A 20086-nucleotide genomic window follows, 5' to 3' on the forward strand; every position below is an offset into this window, starting at 1 on the left:
AGCCTCACTACTTTGAGGGATCAGGGAATCCGACAGCAATAAAAAATCAATTCTGGACAAGGTGCCATGGGCAGCCGAGAGACACGAGTACTCCCTATCAGTAGGGTGAAGGAATCTCCAAGCGTCAGTCAAATGTAATTGCTGAGCAAAGAAGGGGACTCCTAGAGCAGGGGGAGGGCGTGCACGAGCGGAGGAATTCGAGTCAATATAAGCGGAGACCACAACATTGAAGTCTCCGCCCACAATCATTGGGAGAGACATAAATGGGCATAATTTAGTAATGAGACTCTTGAAAAATACCTTCGAATAAGAATTTGGGGCATAAACAGTACATAAAACATATTTGGTGTTATGAAGTAAAATCTCAGGAATCTACCAGCAGGATCACACAAAGAGGTGAGAACCTCTATATGCAGGTTGCGTTTAGCAAGGATAAGTACACCCCTCGCCTTAGCGGAGTAGGGAGCATCAGAAAGCACCTGCCAACCGAGGACACCCAGCTTTTGGGCCTCCGGGGAAAGAAGGTGCGTTTCCTGCAAAAACATGAGATCCATATGCATTTTATTTAAATAAAGCAGTATTTTCTTCCGTTTGATGGGAGAGTGAATACCCCCCACGTTCCACGTACCCACTTTAATGGCAGACATAAGACATATGAATGGGGGCAATCACAAATGAAAACATACTACAATCCCACAGGTAATGGAGAGGAGAGAAAGACACAGGAGGGAGGGAGGGAAGGGGTAGACAAAAAGACAATATAGACATAGAAATGAGAAAAAGAAACAAGACCTACCGGGGGGGGTCCTGCAATAACAATGAGAATGTGACTTCACGGTAAGTCCACTGGGGTAGTAACCGTATACAGCGAGGAGGACATTGCTCCTAGCCAATACCACTATATCGAGCAGCATAGGGGAGGGGGCGGGGATGGGAGGAGAAGGGAGGGGGAGATGAGGGCATGGAGGTGAGGGCCCAGATAATATCAAACAGGTGGAGGTTGAACCCAAAACAGGTAGTATGGACATATAACTTCACAAGAACAAACATGTACACCTGGGAATGCATAACAGAGAATGCACTTATGTTACTCCAGAGGTACATATACATCACCTATAGGACCAGCGTGGGTGTGGTGAGCAAGTCCAAATAAACCAAGAGACGATCACATAGTCCACAAGGTTAGGGAAAGAAAAATATGCGGCAACAGAGCAACCAGGGGAGAGGAGAGTTCAATGTCAGATTCAGGAGAGCACAGCTATTTCATCGATGGGTCAGAGGTGGCGGCTTCTGAAAGATAAGCAGCAGCATCCTCCGGGGTATGAAAGTCCTTAAAGGATGTGCCATCAAAGATCCTCAGGCGCGCAGGGTAGAGCAGTGCAAACTTTCGGCCCTCCTGGACCAATTTAGAGCATACAGGTGAGAATGCCTTGCGTAGTCTGGTGAGCTCCAGAGAAAAATCCTGGAAGAGTAACAATTTGGCATCTTCCCAAACAAGATCCCGTACACGACGAGAAGCCGACCAAAGAGCCTCTTTATGGAGAAAGTTGAGACACCGGAACAATACAGCACGCGGTCGTGTTGAAGTGGAGGAGGGGCGGGTGGGGCCCGTTCTATGTGCACGTTCCACCACTAGGCCCGAGCAAGCATCTGGTATTCCAAGAAGATCAGGAAGAGTATGTCAGAGGAAATGATAAAGAGCCTGTCCCTTAACCGACTCTGGAAGTCCGATAAGTCGAAGGTTATTGCGACCCAACCTATTTTCCAGGTCGTCGATCTTTGCCCAAACCAGGTTTTCAGATTTCTGCAGTTTAGCAGAGATATCATAAAGTTCAATGATTTGTTGGAAATTCTCACCAGCAGTATGTTCCACTTGTAGGACACGTTTAGACAGCTGTTTGTATTGGCTTTTGATATCCAGGACAGCCTGCTGTAATGCAGCAGCATGCAACTGTGTTTGTTCCTGGAATAAAGGCTGGACTGTTTCTTTTACCGCCCTGACAATATCAGCATAGGATAACGGGTGCCTGGGTACATCTAAGGGCGGTGGGCCCGCAGCCGTGGAGCCCACCAGGGCAGGAGAGCTGGAGGGGGGAAGGGCTGCAGGAGCAGCCGCTGAGCGGGCTCCGGCGCCCATGGAGGCCGCGGCGGCCATTTTAGAAGCTGAGCCGCAGACCTCAGACCTGGCACGGGAGTTCTTTCCCTGCATCACGGGGGCCAGGAAACGGTCCATACAGGGTGGCCGAAGCTGCAGGGGGTGAGCGGGTATGGCAAGCCGCTCAATGGACGCCTAGAACGGGCGGTATGAGGCTGTTAGTGGCGGCAGGCACCGGAGCTACACGAGCTGCGTGTCACTCCATGCAACGCCGGAACCGGAAGTTGCTTTAATTATTTGTTTAATACTATCAAATGTAATCAAGTGTGAATAAACCAACTTATAAACTACATCAGTTAAATGTTCTCGACATAGACATATTCCTTTGTACATACCAAATAACATGAACAACATAATGCAGCCTACACTTAATGTTACTTAATACATTTTTTATTTAATTTGGTGGGAATATGTGTCCATATCTAATACTATGCCATGTTGCCCCTAGTAAACCAAGGTCCTATATTTTTTTTAAATCTATATGCCCAGTTAAGTGTTGTGCAAGGCATACATGTTTTAAATTATAATATGCAATGTTTGTATGAATATTCTGATTGTTCCCTTGTTCCACAAATGTCTATATGCCATGTTAAAGTTTACAGGGCACAGTTTTCCATAGTGCATAACCTTTAATAAAACACACAAACAATTTTGTAAACAATATTTTTTGACTTCAAAAAATAAATGAAATCAGAAACACAACATGGCTACAAATGAGCATCACATACAAAGATGGACATACAGTAGGCCACCAATTTTCCATACCCGTGTCCTCCTTTTTGGGATGCCTGATGATGTAGTGTTGCGCAGATACAGACTGCCACCTCATCTAATCCTAGACACTCTCTCTCCATAATAGAGAGTGATCTAGAACAATCCATTAGGTATCCTACAGCAATACCAGCATTGACACAATTCCTTGCTGTGTTACATTTTGTGGCCACTGGTTCGTATCAGCATGTGGTAGGAGATCTGGTTGGCATGTCGCAGGGCCAGTTCAGTAAGGTCCTGCGGCGTGTCAGCCATGCTTTCCTAAAGCGAGTAAAACAATTCATCACAATGCCTTTGAATGTTGGTGCCCTGGCTGTGGTGAAGCGGCAATTTCAGGAAGGTGGTAGTCGCTTCCCACACGTTATTGGGGTTGTGGATGGAACACATGTAGCTATTGTTGCACCAAGACATAATGAAGAAATTTATAGAAACAGGAAACTGTTTCATTGTCTGAATGTAATGGTTGTTTGTGGGCCATCCCTCCAGATCCTGTCCATGAAAGTTAAGTTCCCTGGGAACTCCCATGATGCACATGTCATTAGACAATCAGGGATATGGCAGAGATTAAGAATGATGGAAGGCCAAGACATGTGGCTATTGGTTGAGTTTTGTATTTTTTAGGATTTGAACAGTCATATTTTTGGTATTACATTATGTTTACTTTTTTTTTCTTCACTTTTTCTATTTTCATCTTATCAAACAGGAGACCGTGGATATCCTTGCACCCCCTGGCTCATGACTCCTTAGAGTAAACCCAGGCCAGGACCACAGACGGTATTTAACTCTGCGCTTACTGCCACTAGACAGCTGGTGGAGCGCACGATTGGTGTTCTTAAAGGGCGTTTTCGTGTGCTCCACCGCACTGGTGGCGACATCATGTATTCGCCGGAGATGGTAAGTAAAATTGTGGTCCTGTGCGCTATCCTACATAACATCGCTGTAAGGAGTCGCGTAGAGCTTCCCCAAACGGAGGAATTGCCGGATGAGAAGCCAGGGGTTGGCCAGACATTCGGTGGGGGGAGTGTGTCCCGGCGGGGGAATGCAGTAAGGGCAAGAATTGTCCGGGATTATTTCAGGTATTTTTTTGTTAACTTTCTTTAGTTTTGTTTACAAAAACTCGCTGTATTTGTTTATTAATTTTGGACTGATGTCATTTAGGTAGCTTGGTAAAGTTCATAGTGTGTTGGTTTTGTTTTGTGAGTCTATATTATTGTTTGATTAATAAATTAATCTGTAATGTTCTCCTTATGTATTTTTGTCTAATATTGTTGTTGACAATGTTTTTATTTTTTGCTAATTTATAATTAATTCTATTTTGGTTAATTGTGTTAATGACCATATTTTTAATTTTTATTTTGTTTGCCTTGTGCATCTGTTTACATTACAAATGACACAACATATGATCCTAAATGTCAAAAACTTTATGACTTTGTGTAGCTGATTGTTCCCGCAAAATGTGGTGAGTAAACAGATTGTTAAATTTTTAATAATATTTTTTTAAATTGTTGTTCCTTTTTGTGTTCTCTCTTTCTCTCACTCTCACTCTCTCTATCTATATATATATATATATATATATATATATTTGTTGTTTTTTTTAAAGTAAAAAAAAAATAATAAAAAAATATATATATATGTTTGTTATAAAATAAACATATATATATATATATATATATATATATAAAATTTGTAATATATATATATATATATATATATATATATATATAAGAGAGACGTATATGTTTATGATTACAAAACAAAAAAACAGGTATATGTGTGTGTATGTATATATATATAACTGTCTAGAGACATATTTCTAAACATAGTTTGTTTTTAAATTTATCTTTTATCCAACAAATCTACAATGCTAGTAATTTCTAATCCTGTATGTGGACACCAAATTTGCAGCAAGAAGTGTGTGTGTATGTGAGTGTGTGACTGTGATTGTGAGTGAGTTTGTGTGTGAATGTGTTTATTTGTTTTATATTTAAAAAAAATATTTTATTAAAATTTTCACAGGTGCGAATTTCCGCTGATGCAAAATGTACACACTGTCCTGCACATTAATGTACACATATCAATAAAGTTTAATACAGATGACACCATCCCATTTCAACTAATTAAAATGCACCACACACACTATAAATATATGCCCATGTATGGAAAACGCCATTGGCACCATGCGCGCAGCTGCCTTCTCACGCCGGGAGCTGCGCGTGCTTATAGCCGTCATGGACCGCCACGTAGGCCGCGCAGGGCCCGTTATCCCTAATAGGGTTAAGCGCGAGGCCTACGTGGAGGTCTGACGCATACTGTGCAGGAACACCCGGACTCACCGCAGCATAATTCAATTGGAAAGGCGGTGGAGCGACCTCCGCCGTCGCACGCCGGAGCTGTTGGCGGAGCTGCGCCAACAGATACGCATACGGCGTAGACGCAGTAAGTTGAACACATTACATAAAATATGAATATTACACTGAGATTATTTGCAGCACTTTTAAATTGTAGAAAAATCACATTTTCACTAAGAGGACCTATACTTATAAATTTAGCAGACTGTGTAATGACATTATTGTAGCACAAACCTTACACAAGTTTCTACATTGTGTGTGTTTATGGTTTGCAGTACTGAGTGTGTAGCAAAGTGCTTGTGAAACTGTTAATGTTGTTGTACTGAGTTGGTACACATGCTATCAACTCTACCAAATAACTTTATATGTGTATTTAACATGGTAACTAACAATGTTTTTTTTACATGATGTTTTGTAAACATTAAAAGCCACAACCTAATTATTACATATGTCATTCTAGGGCAAGCACAACGGCGAGCGGTGGCTTCAAGGCGAAGAATTCTAGTCCCAGCCCAAGCCCCTTCTCCACACACCTCCACTTCTGTGGACCCCTCCCCCTCTCCGGCCCCTCCCCCTCTCTTTCCCAATCCCCCTCTCTTTCCCACACCCCCTCTCTTTCCCAATCCCCCTCTCTTTCCCAATCCCCCTCTCCGGCCCACTCCCCCTCTGTGGCCCAAACCACTTCTCCACCACCCTCACCCTATCAATCTCAACCACCCTCTGTAAGGTCCTCCCCCTTCCATCCTCTTTCCCAAATCGACCCTCCTTCCCCCATCCTGCCTCCTTCCCCCATCCAGCCGCCATCCCCCATCCAGCCAACATCACCCATCCAGCCTACATCCCCCAGCCAGCCACCTTCGCCGCCATCAGAATGGGCAGCAGAGGCCCCGGAGCCACTTGAGGGAGGTGGGCAAGTGGCAGAGGAGAGTAAGTTCACACACACTGAAATTTTTTTTTTTTAAAGTATTTAACGACACATTCTAATAAATGCAGTGTTGTACGGTGGCCAATCTTTTGTCAAGGTTAAATGCTTGTCTTCTTCATCATGGTATGGATGATGCATTTACATTTGTGTGAGGAACATTGTATGTACAGTGGCTACGTCTGCAATGTTGAGGATGCCCACTCTGGGTCGACAATCACTATGTCGACAGGTTTGCCTGCACAACAGGGTTTGTATGTGATACATTATATGCAAAACATTTAGACCTGAGTGGTATTTTTTTTGTGATTTAACTTTTACAATTGTGCCTGGGTATTCCAATATTTGCACATTAAAGTCGCAGGATTCACTTTGTTAGGCAGGCTAAGGACACAGTGATTTGTGTTGAGAAAGTTACACTCCTACTATTTGGGATTTATACATTTTGAAAGCTGTTAGACCTTATGTAGTAAGGCAGGCTTTCATGGAGTGTGGGCATACTAGGATATGTGGACCTTCTGAAGATGTGGATATGCAGTGTGATGATGCAGGGCCAAACACAAAAAATAAAAGACTGCTTCACTCCAGATGTGAATGAATCCCTGCATGAGGTTACATTTACTAAGATGGTATTACTATTTAAGTTGGGATGTTGCCCATAGCAACCAAGCAGATCATACTTTTCATTTATTTTGCACCTTCTACAAGATAATATGTTGAATTTGATTGGTTGCTATGGGTAACGTTCCATCTAAAATATAACTCCCATATTACTGTATGTACCCCATGGTGTCATACACTTTGTTAAAAAAAAAAACCTTGCTGAGCAGGCCTGTGTGTTGTTCTGCTAATGTTTTCTCATTAAAACATCCATGATGTAATTACTTGGCCATTAAAGCAGGCCTGTCCAAACTGTGGCCCTCCACCTGTTGAGAAACTACACAATTACAGAGGTGAGTACGCTGTCAACGGCTGCCGGTATAGGGATGGTTAGTCCCTAAAAAAAAGTGGATCTAGGGTAAGAATATATACTGGCGCCGACTGAGTTTCAAATAATGAACGGATAAGCGTATTTGTAAAAAAAACCAAATTCATAAATTTATTACAGTATATACCAAAAAAGTTTAACCATATAAATGACTGTTAAAAAAGCTTCAGTACAGTGGACTTAAAAAGATTTGAGAGTCTCTCAAGTAGGCAAGTAGGACCACTTCTATCCCCATTAAACAAATAATACTTATTTCCGACTAGGGCTCATTCCTCCGGATAGTCCTCAATGCAATTAAATTGTGGATATTACCCAGTTTCTTAGTACAAAGTCCCCTTGGTTCTCCAATTGCAAACCGAGATCCAGTAGCAACAGGGGTGTATGTCCAGGGTGTCCAGATGATAGCACTTAGGAGGATCCAGCGGGAGTGTGAGTCCAATTGTTGTCAGATAAATGAGTGGCTGATGGAAGGGATGTCTGTGGTCATAGAATAAAGGCTCGACGCGTATCGCTGATACACGTCGAGCCTTTATTCTATGACCACAGACATCCCTTCCATCTGCCACTCATTTATCTGACAATTGGACTCACACACTCCCGCAGGATCCTCCTAAGTGCTATCATCTGGACACCCTGGACATACACCCCTGTTGCTACTGGATATCGGTTTGCAATTGGAGAACCAAGGGGACTTTGTACTAAGAAACTGGGTAATATCCACAATTTAATTGCATTGAGGACTATTCGGAAGAATGAACCCTAGTCGGAAATAAGTATTATTTGTTTAATGGGGATAGAAGTGGTCCTACTTGCCTACTTGAGAGACTCTCAAATCTTTTTAAGTCCACTGTACTGAAGCTTTTTTAACAGTCATTTATATGGTTAAACTTTTTTGGTATATATTGTAATAAATTTATCAATTTGTTTTTTTTACAAATACGCTTATCCGTTCATTATTTGAAACTCAGCCGGCGCCAGTATATATTCTTACCCGAGAAACTACACATCCCAGCATGGCCAGACACAGCTTTTGCATTCTCTGACAGCAAAACTGGGTCAAGACATGCTGGTATATGTATTTTCGAAACAGCTGGAGGGCCGCAGTTTGGACATGCCTGCATTAAAGTGTGCTTTGAGCCTTGTTTGTATGATAGGTAATGTGAGGAAGTTAGTCTTGTTTATTTTGGCTCTTAATTTCAGATGTTGCGGTTGGAGATCCCACAAGTTTTGCTGGAATTCTGGCCAGCATGCGCCAGCAACTACAAAATTTAATACAAAATGTTAACATGCTGGAAAAATTTGCATTAAAAAAATTACAAATTTCTATGTAAAAATAAATAAATAAGATTTACCAAAAAAATAAAAAAATAAATGTTTTTGTTTCAAGTAAAGTGGGCGTTGTGCTTATTTATGCAATATAGGAACTGCAGATTGGCTAGCAGAAATTGGTTAGCTTAAACATTTCAGACATCTAACTTAAGAATGTTATTTTAAAATTAAAACCGAAAAATATAACTCAAAATAGTTAGGAGCTTATTGCTTTAAAAAACATGTTAACACATTTATTCACACACTACACCTCTACACAAAATAATTTAAACATAAAAATCAGCCACATTTACCACATCTATATTTTATTTTACTTTTTTTTAATGTTGATGACCAATTATGCCTACAAAGTGTTCTTCAGGTATTCTTTGAAGACTTAATTGGTCATGACCATTAACATTCATTACACTAATAGGATTCGTAATTGAGGAAGGCTTGTGGAGCCTTATTTAACTTAAAAGAAAAAACCCCCATTGCTGTGCGTTTTTTAGCAAAAGCGTGTGCAATTTTACGAGGAATGTGTAAATCTACGAGAAGTTAGGATTTTTACGATGAGGTTTGTGGTAATGCGATGGGTTCGCATTAGTGCGATGTCATTTGGCATATGCCTACTTTGTGTACTACTGCGTACGAAATAGCAAAAATACGTTTGGTACGGATATTCGCTATTGTGCAACGTATTCGCAATTGTGCGAATATGTTGTGCGAACGAAAAAAATAGTGAACAACTCTGAATCACCCCCAGTGCTATTATCAGCAGATCGTCCAGGTACGGTATTATGTTCACTCCTTGCTTGCGGAGAAACATCATCTCTGCCATTACCTTGGTGAACACCCTCAGTGCCGTGGTGAGGCCAAATGGTAGGGCCTGGAACTGGTAGTGACAGTCCTGTAGTGCAAACCGTAGATAAGTCTGATGAGGCGGCCAAATCGGGATATGTAGGTACGCATCCTTGATGTCCAGAGACACCAGAAATTCCCCCTCCTCCAGACCTGAGATCACCGCTCTCAGAGACTCCATCTTGAACTTGAACACCCTTAAGTAGGGGTTCAGTGACTTGAGGTTTAAAATGGGCCTTACCGAACCGTCTGGTTTCGGTACCACAAACAGGTTGGAATAATAACCTTTGTTTTGAAGTTGAAGTGGAACTGGGACAATGACCTGCATTTGTACCAGTTTCTGAATTGCTAAGAGGAAGCAGAATTGGAGGTCTGTTCCTGAGAACCTGCAGCTGCTGGTTTTCTGGGTTTACCTTTATTGCCTTTAAAGGCTGTAGAAGAACCTTTTTTGTTTGCCATTAAACTTCACTTTCCGAAAGGACTGCAGAGTTGGAGACGAGTAGGTTTTTCTAGCTGGGGTGCTGCGGAGGGAAGGTATGTAGACTTACCCGCTGTAGCCTTGGATATCCACGTATCCAGTTCATCACCAAAAAGGGCCTCCCATGTGAATGGTAGGCTTTCCACGCCTTTCCTGGAATCTGCATCCACAGTCCACTGGCGTAGCCGTAAGCCCCTGTGTGCTGACACTGCCATGGCAGTGGTGCGTACGTTGAGCAAACCAATTTCCTTTATGGCCTCCACAATAAAGTTAGCAGAGTCCTGAATTTGCTGTAGGAGTAAAATTATCTCTCCCCTGGGTAAGGAATCTAACCCGTCAATTAGATTACCTGGCCATTTAGCAATGGCCCAAGTGATCCATGCACAAGCAATAGTGGGTCTCTGGGCCACCCCAGCAGCAGTGTATAAGGATTTGAGAGTGGTCTCAATCTTGTGGTCAGCCGTGTCCTTTTAGGATGCTGCCCCAAGAACAGGTAAGACGATCTTACGTGACAACCTAGATACCGATGCGTCCACAATCGGCGGGTTTTCCCATTTTTACTATCCTACAGAGGAAAGGGAAAGGTTGTACTTAACCTTTTAGGGATCTGAAATTTCTTGTCAGGATTAGCCCAAGTTTCCTCAAACATGGCATTCAATTTATTTGATTTATTTTTTACATTATTTTTACATTAAAATAAGATTCCTCCTCTACCTCCGCCACCTTGTCAGGAATGTGCAGGGCATCCCTAATAGCTTCTATCAGGGCCTGTATTCCTTGTGACAGGACTGCATCTCCCCCACTCGCATCCACTTCACCCTCTTCTGTGTCTGACGTATCGTCATCAGTATCAGCCTGCATGAGCTGGGCCAGGGGCCTGAGACACTGGTATGGGAACTGAATCTCTATTCATGAGGTCATCCATAGAGTGTTTTAAGTATTGTGTCTCTTTCTCAATATGGGCTAATTTAGTAGAAATATTAGATATCATCCCCTTAATGGAATCCAACCATGGAGATTCTGACCCACTAGCCTGAAAATGTGTACTATTCTGGGTACATGGTAGCGAGTCTCCCGGGGAGGACAGACACTCTGCTGTGCAGGAAACACAGTCTTTGGACATGGCAACGGGAACACACACCCACACACAGAAGGTGAAAACACAGTGTAGCCCACACAGAGCCCACAGGGAGATACAGAAATTGGAGCCAGCCACACCGCACCCTTCTATCCAAGTAAACTCAGCTTGGTCACCACACTAAGTCACTTGTGAGGGCTTAGTATTCTACAACACTCCCCCCTTCCCTTCTAAGACCCCCCTGGTACCGCTTAGGAGACGTGGAGTCTTTGTGGAGGAGCTGAGCTTCCCTGTGATGTACTGACAAGGGGTGAGAGAGAAAGCTCTTGTGTGGGCGCACTCTTAAGAAAGGAAGAGAAATTCTTCAATTGAAAAAAAGATTTTGTTAAAACATATATTTATTAATCCAAATTAAAACAATTACCCATCTACGATCCAAAAGGGTGTAAGAATAAAGAAGAAAGAAATGTGAAAAAATATTAAGAATGTTCTGGTCTGTTAATCATGAGAAAAAAATTAGAAAGGCTGCAGACACTAAATAGTCTGACACCCGTTTCTCCTGACCAGTACAGATGTTCTGTATTAATGGGACCGAAAGAGGAGGTCAGTATAAGTATTGTGTCTTAGAAAGAACACTTAGATTAGGTCAATACTGTACACTTTACTCATTGCCCGTGAAACCATATGGCACATATTAGGAATGTATATCATGATATCCTGACGCTAGAGAAAATGTGAGAAAAAAGGATAAAGGAAAGCGGGAAAAAATACAATTAGTGGTGATACTGCTGTTGGTGTCCACCCTTCAGAAGAAGGGGAATAGTTCCTGCCCTACAACACCAGGTATTCCCAGGGAGTCTCCTCTCAAGGTACTGACCCAGCCCGACGCTGTTTGGCTTCCGAGATCGGGCATAAGCAGCGTGGTATGATAGTAGAGAGGCTATCTACCAATGAAAGTGCACCTATATATGAAATGAAAGATTTAGGAAAGATAAACCGTACAGTACGTGGATCTGCTTTCCACGTTAGGCAGGGTAAAACAACTGTCACTCAGTGGCATTGTGTACCCTGGATCGGGGATGAGAGTCCACTAGAAAGTAGTAAACTAAGAGAAGAATTAAGTATACGGATTGGAACCTATGGAATTAGGTAGATAGTTGATATCCAGAGAGCAAATAACAAATTAAGGAATAAAGCGTCAGGAGGGTTTGTGAGCAAAAATAAGAATTTACTTGCCGATAATTCTATTTCTCATAGTCCGTAGTGGATGCTGGGGACTCCGTAAGGACCATGGGGAATAGCGGCTCCGCAGGAGACTGGGCACAAAAGTAAAAGCTTTAGGACTACCTGGTGTGCACTGGCTCCTCCCCCTATGACCCTCCTCCAAGCCTCAGTTAGGATACTGTGCCCGGACGAGCGTACACAATAAGGAAGGATATTGAATCCCGGGTAAGACTCATACCAGCCACACCAATCACACCGTACAACCTGTGATCTGAACCCAGTTAACAGCATGATAACAGAGGAGCCTCTGAAAAGATGGCTCACAACAATAATAACCCGATTTTTGTAACAATAACTATGTACAAGTATTGCAGACAATCCGCACTTGGGATGGGCGCCCAGCATCCACTACGGACTATGAGAAATAGAATTATCGGCAAGTAAATTCTTATTTTCTCTAACGTCCTAAGTGGATGCTGGGGACTCCGTAAGGACCATGGGGATTATACCAAAGCTCCCAAACGGGCGGGAGAGTGCGGATGACTCTGCAGCACTGAATGAGAGAACTCCAGGTCCTCCTCAGCCAGGGTATCAAATTTGTAGAATTTTGCAAACGTGTTTGCCCCTGACCAAGTAGCTGCTCGGCAAAGTTGTAAAGCCGAGACCCCTCGGGCAGCCGCCCAAGATGAGCCCACCTTCCTTGTGGAATGGGCATTTACAGATTTTGGCTGTGGCAGGCCTGCCACAGAATGTGCAAGCTGAATTGTACTACAAATCCAGCGAGCAATAGTCTGCTTAGAAGCAGGAGCACCCAGCTTGTTGGGTGCATACAGGATAAATAACGAGTCAGATTTTCTGACTCCAGCCGTCCTGGAAACATATATTTTCAGGGCCCTGACTACGTCCAGCAACTTGGAGTCCTCCAAGTCCCTAGTAGCCGCAGGCACCACAATAGGCTGGTTCAAGTGAAATGCTGAAACCACCTTAGGGAGAAATTGAGGACGAGTCCTCAATTCTGCCCTGTCCGTATGAAAAATTAGGTAAGGGCTTTTATAGGATAAAGCCGCCAATTCTGAGACACGCCTGGCTGAAGCCAGGGCTAACAGCATTACCACCTTCCATGTGAGATATTTTAAGTCCACAGTGGAAAGTGGTTCAAACCAATGTGATTTTAGGAATCCCAAAACTACATTTAGATCCCAAGGTGCCACTGGAGGCACAAAAGGAGGTTGTATATGCAGTACCCCCTTGACAAACGTCTGTACTTCAGGAACTGAAGCCAGTTCTTTTTGGAAGAAAATCGACAGGGCCGAAATCTGAACCTTAATGGACCCTAATTTTAGGCCCATAGACAGTCCTGTTTGTAGGAAATGCAGGAAACGACCCAGTTGAAATTCCTCTGTAGGGGCCTTCCTGGCCTCGCACCACGCAACATATTTACGCCAAATACGGTGATAATGTTGTACGGTTACATCCCTCCTGGCTTTGATCAGGGTAGGGATGACTTCATCCGGAATGCCTTTTTCCTTCAGGATCCGGCGTTCAACCGCCATGCCGTCAAACGCAGCCGCGGTAAGTCTTGGAAGAGACAGGGTCCCTGCTGGAGCAGGTCCTTTCTTAGAGGTAGAGGCCACGGGTCCTCTGTGAGCATCTCTTGAAGTTCCGGGTACCAAGTCCTTCTTGGCCAATCCGGAGCCACGAGTATAGTCCTTACTCCTCTCCTTCTTATGATCCTCAGTACCTTGGGTATGAGAGGCAGAGGAGGGAACACATACACTGACTGGTACACCCATGGTGTTACCAGAGCGTCCACAGCTATTGCCTGAGGGTCCCTTGACCTGGCGCAATATCTGTCTAGTTTTTTGTTGAGGCGGGACGCCATCATGTCCACCTTTGGTTTTTCCCAACGGTTCACAATCATGTGGAAGACTTCTGGGTGAAGTCCCCACTCCCCCGGGTGGAGGTCGTGTCTGCTGAGGAAGTCTGCTTCCCAGTTGTCCACACCCGGAATGAACACTGCTGACAGTGCTATCACATGATTTTCTGCCCAGCGAAGAATCCTTGCAACTTCTGTCATTGCCCTCCTGCTTCTTGTGCCGCCCTGTCCGTTTACGTGGGCGACTGCCGTGATGTTGTCCGACTGGATCAGCACCGGCTGACCTTGAAGCAGAGGTCTTGCTAGGCTCAGAGCATTGTAGATGGCTCTTAGCTCCAGGATATTTATGTGAAGTGATGTCTCCAGGCTTGACCACAAGCCCTGGAAATTTCTTCCCTGTGTGACTGCTCCCCAGCCTCTCAGGCTGGCATCCGTGGTCACCAGGACCCAGTCCTGAATGCCGAATCTGCGGCCCTCTAGAAGATGAGCACTCTGCAACCACCACAGGAGAGATACCCTTGTCCTTGGAGACAGGGTTATCCGCTGATGCATCTGAAGATGCGATCCGGACCATTTGTCCAGCAGATCCCACTGAAAAGTTCTTGCGTGGAATCTGCCGAATGGAATCGCTTCGTAAGAAGCCACCATTTTTCCCAGGACCCTTGTGCATTGATGCACTGACACTTGGCCTGGTTTTAGGAGGTTCCTGACTAGCTCGGATAACTCCCTGGCTTTCTCCTCCGGGAGAAACACCTTTTTCTGGACTGTGTCCAGAATTATCCCTAGGAACAGCAGACGTGCCGTCGGAATCAGCTGCGATTTTGGAATATTTATAATCCACCCGTGCTGTCGTAGCACTACTTGAGATAGTGCTACTCCGACCTCTAACTGTTCCCTGGACCTTGCCCTTATCAGGAGATCGTCCAAGTAAGGGATAATTAAGACGCCTTTTCTTCGAAGAAGAATCATCATTTCGGCCATTACCTTGGTAAAGACCCGGGGTGCCGTGGACAATCCAAACGGCAGCGTCTGAAACTGATAGTGACAGTTCTGTACCACAAACCTGAGGTACCCTTGGTGAGAAGGGCAAATTGGGACATGGAGGTAAGCATCCTTGATGTCCAGAGACACCATATAGTCCCCTTCTTCCAGGTTCGCTATCACTGCTCTGAGTGACTCCATCTTGAATTTGAACCTTTGTATGTAAGTGTTCAAGGATTTCAGATTTAAAATAGGTCTCACCGAGCCGTCCGGCTTCGGTACCACAAACAGCGTGGAATAATACCCCTTTCCCTGTTGTAGGAGGGGTACCTTGATTATCACCTGCTGGGAATACAGCTTGTGAATGGCTTCCAATGCCGCCTCCCTGTCGGGAGACGTTGGTAAAGCAGACTTCAGGAACCGGCGAGGGGGAGACGTCTCGAATTCCAATTTGTACCCCTGAGATACTACCTGCAGGATCCAGGGGTCCACTTGCGAGTGAGCCCACTGCGCGCTGAAATTCTTGAGACGACCCCCCACGTACCTGAGTCCGCTTGTAAGGCCCAAGCGTCATGCTGAGGACTTGGCAGAAGCGGGGGAGGGCTTCTGTTCCTGGGAAGAGGCTGCCTGCTGCAGTCTTTTTCCCCTACCTCTGCCCCGGGGCAGATATGAGTGGCCTTTTGCCCGCTTGCCCTTATGGGGACGAAAGGATTGAGCCTGAAAAGACGGTGTCTTTTTCTGCTGAGTGGTGACCTGGGGTAAAAAGGTGGATTTCCCAGCCGTTGCCGTGGCCACCAGGTCCGATAGACCGACCCCAAATAACTCCTCCCCTTTATACGGCAATACTTCCATATGCCGTTTGGAATCCGCATCACCTGACCACTGTCGCGTCCATAACCCTCTTCTGGCAGAAATGGACAGCGCACTTACTCTTGATGCCAGAGTGCAAATATCCCTCTGTGCATCTCGCATATATAGAAATGCATCCTTTAAATGCTCTATAGTCAATAATATACTGTCCCTGTCCAGGGTATCAATATTTTCAGTCAGGGAATCCGACCAAGCCACCCCAGCACTGCACATCCAGGCTGAGGCGATTGCTGGTCTCAGTATAACACCAGTATGTGTGTATATACTTTTTAGGATATTTTCCAGCTTTCTATCAGCTGGCTCCTTGAGGGCGGCCGTATCCGGAGACGGTAACGCCACTTGTTTTGATAAGCGTGTGAGCGCCTTATCTACCCTAGGGGGTGTTTCCCAACGCGCCCTAACCTCTGGCGGGAAAGGGTATAATGCCAATAATTTTTTAGAAATTAGCAGTTTTTTATCGGGGGAAACCCACGCTTCATCACACACCTCATTTAATTCATCTGATTCAGGAAAAACTACGGGTAGTTTTTTCACACCCCACATAATACCCTTTTTTGTGGTACTTGTAGTATCAGAAATGTTCAAAACCTCCTTCATTGCCGTGATCATGTAACGTGTGGCCCTACTGGAAAATACGTTTGTTTCCTCACCGTCGACACTGGAGTCAGTGTCCGTGTCTGGGTCGACCATCTGAGGTAACGGGCGCTTTAGAGCCCCTGACGGTGTTTGAGACGCCTGGACAGGTATTAACTGTTTTTCCGGCTGTCTCATGTCATCAACAGTCTTTTGTAAAGTGCTGACGCTATCACGTAATTCCTTCCATACGACCATCCAGTCAGGTGTCGACTCCCTAGGGGGTGACATCACTATTACAGGCAATTGCTCCGCCTCCATACCATTTTCCTCCTCATACATGTCGACACAACGTACCGACACACAGCACACACACAGGGAATGCTCTGATAGAGGACAGGACCCCACTAGCCCTTTGGGGAGACAGAGGGAGAGTTTGCCAGCACACACCAGAGCGCTATATATATACAGGGATAACCTTATATAAGTGTTTTTCCCTTATATAGCTGCTGTATTATTAATCTGCCAAATTTAGTGCCCCCCCCTCTCTTGTTTTACCCTGTTTCTGTAGTGCAGGACTGCAGGGGAGAGCCAGGGAGCTTCCCTCCAACGGAGCTGTGAGGGAAAATGGCGCTTGTGTGCTGAGGAGATAGGCTCCGCCCCCTTCTCAGCGGCCTTTCTCCCGCTTTTTTAAGGAAAAACTGGCAGGGGTTAAATGCATCCATATAGCCCAGGAGCTATATGTGATGTATTTTTAGCCATCTAAGGTGTTTTTATTGCGTCTCAGGGCGCCCCCCCCCAGCGCCCTGCCCCCTCAGTGACCGGAGTGTGAAGTGTGCTGAGAGCAATGGCGCACAGCTGCGGTGCTGTGCGCTACCTTATTGAAGACAGGACGTCTTCTGCCGCCGATTTCCCGGACCTCTTCAGTCTTCTGGCTCTGTAAGGGGGCCGGCGGCGCGGCTCTGGGACCCATCCATGGCTGGGCCTGTGATCGTCCCTCTGGAGCTAATGTCCAGTAGCCTAAGAAGCCCAATCCACTCTGCACGCAGGTGAGTTCGCTTCTTCTCCCCTTAGTCCCTCGGTGCAGTGAGCCTGTTGCCAGCAGGTCTCACTGAAAATAAAAAACCTAAAACTAACTTTTCACGAAGCAGCTCAGGAGAGCCACCTAGTGTGCACCCTTCTCGTTCGGGCACAAAAATCTAACTGAGGCTTGGAGGAGGGTCATAGGGGGAGGAGCCAGTGCACACCAGGTAGTCCTAAAGCTTTTACTTTTGTGCCCAGTCTCCTGCGGAGCCGCTATTCCCCATGGTCCTTACGGAGTCCCCAGCATCCACTTAGGACGTTAGAGAAATATAAATTAAATATACATTCTTATTGTACATAGACATCTATGAGTCTGTGGCAAAAAGACCATTGCTTGGATATAGGCAAATTAAACACATATGATGTGACATACTGCATAAAGCAGGTATGGTCAGGCAGTGTAAAGGGAATAGAATTACCCTATATTCACTAAGATTGATGAGCTATATTATACACAGAAAATTGTGACTGCCTAATCTGACAGGTATTTAACATGCCAAATAAAGATAAGTGCCTGTAGAGAAAAATATCACAACAATGACTTATGTTGAAAATAAGAACAAATATACTCATAGAGTCAAATTCAACAGGCAGGTGGTGACAGATAAAGCCTCCATGGGAAGGTCCCGCTGTAGAATCCGTGGAAAAAGCGTTTCGCCCGTGGGCTTGTTCACTTCCGGGATATCACAGCTGATAATGCATGAGACGTTTAAAAACCCTATAAGTACAGGTGGCAGCCAATGGGCTGGGTGGTCCAATTAGGCATAGGGACGGGAGTCGGAAAGCTCTCGGCGCTGGAGGCCAATAGGAACGTGTATGTGGTGCGTCTGAGCCAATCAGAGCAATAGGTGTGCCTATTGACTGGGAGGGTTACAGAGCGTGCTGACGCTCACAGAGGTGTGTGTGCATGATACACAAAAGACCAATCAGGGCGGGGGACGGCGCATCACGTGGGGGAGTGGGATGGTGCCATATTGGAAAAGGGAATGCCAGGAGTACATAGGATAAGAATGCAATACGGCAAGGGATGAAAACAGAAGGGTGGACTAGAATATAATACATTGTCTAGGCGTTTAATGTAGCTAATCATTGTAGGGGTAGGTGAAGTGCCGAACCAGCAAATGTCCGCCAGCTGTGCAAAACGGGGTCAAGGATTTAGACAAACCCCCTAGGTGACGTAGGAAGCTGGAGGGGACATGTATGTAATGCGTCCCGGCCAATAGAGGCACGCCTAGGACGTTTGCGGGAGGGCAAACTCGGGAGAGTGGGAGTGGAGAAACACTGGCTGGGTGTAAAGCAAAGTCACATGGGAAAATTTGATTGCGCCATATTGCAAATGGGAATGGCTTGCCAGGAAATACATAAAGAAGAAAATATAGGAGAAATTACTTAGGTTAAGTCAGAAATGAAAAATGCTAAATGAAAAAATAAGAATTTACTTACCGATAATTCTATTTCTCGTAGTCCGTAGTGGATGCTGGGAACTCCGTAAGGACCATGGGGAATAGCGGCTCCGCAGGAGACTGGGCACAAAAGTAAAAGCTTTAGGACTACCTGGTGTGCACTGGCTCCTCCCCCTATGACCCTCCTCCAAGCCTCAGTTAGAATACTGTGCCCGGACGAGCGTACACAATAAGGAAGGATATTGAATCCCGGGTAAGACTCATACCAGCCACACCAATCACACCGTACAACCTGTGATCTGAACCCAGTTAACAGCATGATAACAGAGGAGCCTCTGAAAAGATGGCTCACAACAATAATAACCCGATTTTTGTAACAATAACTATGTACAAGTATTGCAGACAATCCGCACTTGGGATGGGCGCCCAGCATCCACTACGGACTACGAGAAATAGAATTATCGGTAAGTAAATTCTTATTTTCTCTGACGTCCTAGTGGATGCTGGGAACTCCGTAAGGACCATGGGGATTATACCAAAGCTCCCAAACGGGCGGGAGAGTGCGGATGACTCTGCAGCACCGAATGAGAGAACTCCAGGTCCTCCTCAGCCAGGGTATCAAATTTGTAGAATTTAGCAAACGTGTTTGCCCCTGACCAAGTAGCTGCTCGGCAAAGTTGTAAAGCCGAGACCCCTCGGGCAGCCGCCCAAGATGAGCCCACTTTCCTTGTGGAATGGGCTTTTACAGATTTTGGCTGTGGCAGGCCTGCCACAGAATGTGCAAGCTGAATTGTACTACAAATCCAACGAGCAATAGTCTGCTTAGAAGCAGGAGCACCCAGCTTGTTGGGTGCATACAGGATAAACAGCGAGTCAGATTTTCTGACTCCAGCCGTCCTGGAAACATATATTTTCAGGGCCCTGACTACGTCCAGCAACTTGGAGTCCTCCAAGTCCCTAGTAGCCGCAGGCACCACAATAGGCTGGTTCAAGTGAAATGCTGAAACCACCTTAGGGAGAAATTGAGGACGAGTCCTCAATTCTGCCCTGTCCGTATGAAAAATTAGGTAAGGGCTTTTATAGGATAAAGCCGCCAATTCTGAGACACGCCTGGCTGAAGCCAGAGCTAACAGCATTACCACCTTCCATGTGAGATATTTTAAGTCC

At 45.1% G+C, this 20086-nt stretch overlaps 1 protein-coding gene and 1 pseudogene across 7 annotated transcripts in view; both read right to left on the reverse strand.

Annotated features, from left to right (window-relative positions):
- The window catches only part of C5H18orf63 (chromosome 5 C18orf63 homolog), a 506655-nt gene that overhangs the window by 255236 nt on the left and 231333 nt on the right, over positions 1-20086 (reverse strand). The gene's annotated exons all lie outside the window — the stretch shown is intronic.
- LOC134930665 (5S ribosomal RNA) lies at positions 11738-11846 on the reverse strand (annotated as a pseudogene).

Source organism: Pseudophryne corroboree, chromosome 5, assembly GCF_028390025.1.
Source record: "Pseudophryne corroboree isolate aPseCor3 chromosome 5, aPseCor3.hap2, whole genome shotgun sequence".
NCBI lineage: Eukaryota > Metazoa > Chordata > Amphibia > Anura > Myobatrachidae > Pseudophryne > Pseudophryne corroboree.